A 7186-nucleotide genomic window follows, 5' to 3' on the forward strand; every position below is an offset into this window, starting at 1 on the left:
GAGTCAACATGTGGAACGCTTTCGACACCTTGTCTGAGTCCATACCCAGATGAATTGAGACTGTTCTTAGGGCAAAACGGGGTGCAACTCAATATTAAAGGTGTTCCTAATGTTTTGTACACTCAGTGTATGTTGCCACTTGAGAAAGCACATTTTGTACTGGTCAGCTGACCTGGTAGGCCTTCCGTTTTCTCGTGGAAGACAAGTCTGCTTATTTAAGTAGTGTTGTACAGAAAATCACAGATGTACAACACGTGGCCATTTGTAGATGGGATAAGGGATATGAGTGATATAGGCAGGCAGGCAAGGCAGGCAGGCAGGCAGGCAGGCAGGCAGGCAGGCAATGAACACGCACACACACACAGGCCTACATATTGGGCTTGGCACAACTCAAAATACAAATTAGGTTACTGAATAGGGTAGAACGACATGTTTAATATCCAAGAATAGGGGATTCATCCAAGGCCTACATCTGACCTTTCCAGTGAACCGTGTTATCCCCAGAGAACCTGAGCTCTAATGTCTCATCACCTACTGACAATTAAAAATACAACTCCAGGGCTGGCAGAAAGCCAGCAGTGTAGTGCTGCAGTGAGGCCTCTTCTCTCCCGGCAGCGGCATTAATCTGAAACACATGGCGAAACAGATGACTTTTTTTCTCAGGTCTTTCATTACAGCTACCGACGGACGGATGCTGACTGTTGCGGAGACGGATGCCGACTTGCTGTGACCTCGGGCATGGGGCGGCTACTACCAATTTCGCAATGCGAGCGGCAGCCATCTGCACAGTTGGACCTCCCGCCACTCTCTCACCCCGTAGGACACAGCACACAGAGATCCGGCCGTTTTCACATGGTGATTAATCACAGCGGACACGCTGTGCTGAACATGGCCAATCACCTCTATTAGCCCGGGAACCGCCGCCAACACAAGGCGAGACAGAGGAGACTTTGTTGGCGAGAACACAGGTCATTGTCCGCCGGTCGTGGCCTCGGCGACGCCTGGGTCCGTTTTGCGGACATGAAGTGGACATTGTGCGGGGCGTGTTTAGACAACCTCGCCGTGCACGGCCATGTATTTCCTCCCCAGTAGAGGCTACGTTTCCCATTTCATATTTTGCCACAAGATTCATTTTTCATGAATGTTTCATATTAGGCCTACATGCTAGAAGACGATTAAAAAAGGCACTTACTTAGCAAAGTAGCAGAAATGACATCTGGTGTGGCTTCTTCCACAGCAATAATTGGCACATGAAAGTGGTTTTGCACATTGATACTCGAACCCTAACTTCTTGACTTTTAATTCTATATCACTTTCTCCGAAGGGCCCGTGGCGGGGATTCGATGACAAAACGCCAGGTTACAATGAATTTCCTTTCTAAAGTTTAATCCAAACCCAAGTAGCAGCAGCAAAGACTCCATCAATCTGCTTTGTTACAGCTGACGGATGATTCCTAAAACTAGGAAAGTTTCCACTTTGGAACGTTATATTTTGAATATTCATGTTTATATATTTCTATATTCCTAAAATTTTGAAAATTGTTATTGAAATCAAAATAACTTACTACTCATATTACAGCGCAAGAGGTAGAGCTTCATTTGACACACATTAGTCCTTTGTAGCACGTACATATGAAACGTTATGTAGTATTAGAGGTGGTCTGGGTAAGGCGCAAACATCATTGAGAAATAATTAAGATACAAAATGTCAATTATGCTGTATGACAACAATTATTTCTCCAAAAGACCCTTCGATGGATAAAATTGTAAAAGAAATCTAAAAATTCTGGTCTTATTTTATTATAGTTTGGTGAGGAATCACCCTCTCATCTCTCAGGTGAATCTCCTCAGGTGCAGGTGAGCATTAGAAGGGTAGCCTACTGTGAAAATAAAAGTCCCTAACAAAGTCTCAATGGCAACGCCATAATAAAAGTATCAGATAACATAACATTTCTGATTCGGATTACTCCCTGGGAGCCTTTGACGTGGACGGGGATTAAGGCAGCCTCCCGGACCTCTCTGATTCAGAGGGGTTGGGTTAATTGCGTTAGACACATTTTGGTTGAATGCATTCAGATTGTGCAACTGACTAGGTATCCCCTTTCCATTCCCTGTCCCTGCTTTCAAGACCAGATAAGAAGACAAGATTGACCTACCTGAAGTGTGAGGTGACCAATTCAGGACTGTACGCAGCAGAAGGGCCACTAGTCGCTCTAGTTATAGACATCCAGGCTGTCAATCAGAAGGTTCAGGGCCCATATCCACAAAATATCTCTGAGTGTATTGATCTAGGATCAGTCCATATAACCTCATTATGATCTAAAAAGGCAAAAATTATCCTAGATCAGCACTCCTAGTCTGAATTGCTTTGCGAATAATAGCCGTGATCCTCATCTACCTCCCAATTAAAGTCATCTCACTGTTCAACACATTGTGTTAACCTACCTCACAACCTCTATATCAAGGGTGGAAATCAGTCTGGGAACTGGTTGTTTGCAAAATCCTTGAATTCACCTTAAATACATTTTTTACATGTCAAAATTATTTCACTCCCAGAATCTGGTCCATGCCTGTATATAACCCTCAATTCCTAGGCTACTGATTTACAAACACAAATTACCACTGCCATAAGCATTTTGTATGCTTAGCCAGTTTCGTCTCAACCAAATGCCATTAACATTTGCCGACATTTCCCTCTGCAGGAACCCACGACAGAGTCATGGCCCATTGGCAAGAAGATGATGCAGAGTTGTCTGGATTCTTAATACAACGAAATAAGACTGGGGTAGTTGGACTTAACATACGGGCTAACTATAGTCTACATACCTACGCCCTCCCAGGCCCACCCATGACTGTGCCCCTGCCCAGTCATGTGAAATACATAAATAAAGGCTAAATGTATTTATCAGTTTCAATTGACAATTGTGATGCCAGACACAGGCCTGGATGTTTCTGTGGGGGCTCACCTGGAAATTAAACTAGGGGAAACACTGGCCTAAGGGACCTTGGCAAGATAGCATTTAAGTGAACCAGTTATGTAGCGTTGTCAGTTACCTGCATTGCTATTAATGCTCATCCTGGACTGGTCAGTCGACGGAACAGCTCCTGATCGCTCCCAGACAAAACTGTGGGCAGCAATGCCGGCGAAGACAGGGAGTCGTGCCAATCAAAAGAGCTGTCAAAGAGGGTATTCAATGGCACGCCATGAAGTCCACGGCACGCCAGCAGTTCCGCCAGTGGGGATGCCTTCAGGCTGGCAGACACACAGGCGGGCAACGCAAGGGGGCAAGGGTCTTGGCAAAAACCTTGCGTTGGGTTGGCATGCCTTTTGGTCGAGTAGAGCTGGCATCCCTAGGCCACTACCAGACTGCCCCTCTCCCCAGTCCGGTAGGGAGTCGAGAGAGAACACACACCGTCATGCTGTGGAACAAAAGTAGCATTGGCGGGGAGAAAGGCTGTTTTTGAAACGCGTCTTGTCTCTAAAGTCAATAAAGGCTTTGTAGTGAATGGGGTTGGAAATAGGCGTAGTGAATCACAATGAATCGCGGCCTGCTGAGCTTTGTGGATCAGATGGGTTTAATCAGATGGTTTTAATTAATAGCAGACGTTTGATAGCCGACTCTGCTATTGAAGGGATGAGGCAGGATAATGCGTTACGCACCAAGGCGGCCCCATGTCGCAGTTTGCTTTTTGGTTTAGTTCCAGGGCCCACTGAGGCACAGATAAGACAAGACTAATCAATGTTTATCGTAAAGACAACTGTCAGTCACACATCTATCCTGGTCTTCACCATAAAAATTGTGTGTAGTTAACCTTCAACAATTGCCCTTTGGGGATTAATAGAGTGGATGGAATTAAAACTAATCTCCCCTGGCCCATAGACTACCTGCAAAATGGGAAATATTTAAATCATTGACATTTTAATGAGCATACAAAGGCAATCTAATACAGATGAGAGACCAATAAAAAAAAATAAAAAAAAGAACTGTAAAGTCTTATTGTAACCCCAGAGGTGGTGCTTGTCACTTAAGCGGTCAAACCCTGCTATCAAACGTTACACAGCGGGTCGAAGTGGACTACAAATGATCTTCTCTTTGAAGAAACATGCACTACTGTAGTAAAACAAAGTAACAGTTTATCAAAATAAGCAGTTTGATGAGAAAATAAGAACCATGACAACCTCTGATTAACCTGCATGTGAGAACTCAAGACTCATAGAAGACAAAGGCCCAGAAAGAACATAAACAAAGACCCACAAAGGACTTCAACAAAGACCCACAAAGGACTTCAACAAAGACCCACAAAGGACTTCAACAAAGACCCACAAAGGACTTCAACAAAGGCCCACAAAGGACTTCAACAAAGGCCCACAAAGGACTTCAACAAAGACCCATAAAGGACTTCAACAAAGACCCACAAAGGACTTCAACAAAGACCCACAAAGGACTTCAACAAAGACCCACAAAGGACTTTGAATGGAGGGGATGGCTGCCATTTTACAGGCTACTAACCAACTGTGCTATTTTGTTTGTTTTTTCACATTGTTTGTAACACATTTTGTACATAATGCTGCTGCTACAGTCTCTTATGATTGAAAAGAGCTTCTGGACCTCAGAACAGCGATTACTCACCTCGAACTGGACTAAAAAAAATTCTTTAATGAGTCTGACGCGAAGGATATACTGCTTTGTCAAGACGAGGCCCAAATCCCCATCATCAGCGTGAAGAACAGATGGAGAAAAAGGGGAAGGCAGGGTCCCTTGTAAGAATTTGCTGACGAGTAGGTAAACCACCACTACCCTCCGTATTATTGGAAATGTGCAATCACTGGAAAACAAATCTGGACGATCTACAATTAAGACTATCCTACAAACCGGACATTAAAAACAAATATCTTATATTTCACCGAGACGTGGCTGAACGACGACACAGATAATATAGAGCTGGCAGGCTTCTCCATGCAGCGACAGGACAGAGCAGCTACGTCTGGTAAGACAAGGGGCGGGGCTGTATGTCTATTTGTCAATAACTGCTGGTGCATGATGTCTAATATTAAAGAAGTCTTGAGGTCTTGTTCGCCTGAGGTAAAATACTTCACGATAAGCTGTAGACCACACTATATCTACCAAGAGAGATTTTATCTATATTATTCGTAGCCGACTATTTACCACCAAACTGATGCTGGCACTATGAGGACATAAGCAAACAAGAAAATGCTCATCCAGAAGCGGCACTCCTAGTGGCCAGGGACTTATTTCTACCAGCATGTCACATGCAACCAGAGGAAAAAAAATACTCTAGAGCAGCTTTACCCCACACACAGAGGCATACAAAGCTCTCCCTCACCCTCCGTTTGGCAAATCTGACCATAATTCAATCCTTCTGATTTCTGTTTACAAGTAATAACTAAAGCAGGAAGTACCAGTGACCCGCTCAATCCGGAAGTGTTCAGATGACACGGATGCTAGGCTAAAGGACTATTTTGCTAGCATAGACTGGAATATGTTCCGGGATTCATCCAATGGCATTGAGGAGTATACCACCTCAGTCACTGACTTCATCAATGACGTCGTCCCCACAGTGACCGTAAGTACATTTCCCAACCAGAAGCCATGGATTACAGGTAACATCCGCACCGAGCTAAAGGTTCAATTTGCCGCTTTCAAGGAGTGGGACACTAATCCGGATGTTTATAATAAATCCCGATATGCCCTCAGATGAACCATCAAACAGGCAAAGCTTCAATACAGAACTAAGATTGAATCATACTACACCGGCTCTGACGCTTGTCGGATGTGGCAGGGGTAGATAAATATTACGGTGTACAAAGGGAAACCCAGCCGTGAGCTGCCCAGTGACGCGAGCCTACCATACAGACTATATGCCTTTTATGCTATATACCGCCCCACAAGATCCACAGATGACGCAATCGCACTCAACACTGCCCTTTCCCACCTGGACAGTGTTCAACCCCATAGTGCCCACAAGGCTCATCACTAAGCTAAGGACCCTGGGACTAAACACCTCCCTCTGCAACTGGACCCGGGACTTCCTGATGGGCCACCCCCAGGTGGTAAGGGTAGGCAACAACATCTGCCATGCTGATCCTCAACACTGGGGCCCCTCAGGGGTGCATGCTTAGTCCCCTTTTGTACTCCCTGTTCACCCACGACTGCACAGCCAAGCACGACTCCAACACCATCATCAAATTTTCTGACGCACAACAGTGGTAGGCCTGATCACCGACTATGATGAGACAGCCTATAGGGAGGTCAGAGACCTGGTAGTGTGGTGCCACGACAACAAGCTTTCCCTCAATGTGAGCAAGACAAAAGGAGATGATTGTGGACTACAGGACAAGGAGGGCCCCCATTAACATCAACAGGGCTGAAGTGGAGCGGGGTCGAGAATTTCAAGGTCCTTGGTGTTCACATCAACAAACTATCATGGTCCAAACACACCGAGACAGTTGTGGGGAAAAAAAGTTATATAGCTGCAGCATCGAGAGCATCCTGACCGGTTACATCACTGCCTGGTATGGCAAATGCTCAGCATCTGACCTTAAGGTGCTACAGAGGGTAGTGCATCACTGGTACATCCAGGACCTATATACTAGGCAGTGTCAGAGGAAGGCCCAAAAAATTGTCAATTACTCCAGTCACCCAAGTCATAGACTGTTCTTTCTGCTAATGCACGGCAAGCAGTACCAGAGCACCAAGTCTAGGATCAAAAGGCTGCTTAACAGCTTCTACCCCGAAGCCATTAGACTGCTGAAAAATTCAACAAATGACCAACCCCCCCCTTTTGTTTTTACACTGCTGCTACTCTCTGTTAATTATCTATGCATAGTCCCTTTACAAATTACCTCGACTAACCTGCACCCCCACACATTGACTCGGTACCAGGACCCCCTGTATATAGACTCATTATTGTTATGTGATTTTCTTGTGTTACTTTATTTAGTAAATATTTTCTTAACTCCATTTCTTGAACTGCATTGTTGGTTAAGGGCTTGTAAGTAAGCATTTCACAGTAAGGTCTACACCTGTTGTATTCGGCGCATGTGACAAATAAAATTTGATTTGAACAAAACAATGGACTTCAACAAAGACCAACAAAGGACTTCAACAAAGACCCACAAAAGGACTAAAACAAAGACCCACAAAAGGACTTCAACAAAGACCCAG

This window comes from Salmo trutta, chromosome 35 (genome assembly GCF_901001165.1).
Source record: "Salmo trutta chromosome 35, fSalTru1.1, whole genome shotgun sequence".
Lineage (NCBI taxonomy): Eukaryota > Metazoa > Chordata > Actinopteri > Salmoniformes > Salmonidae > Salmo > Salmo trutta.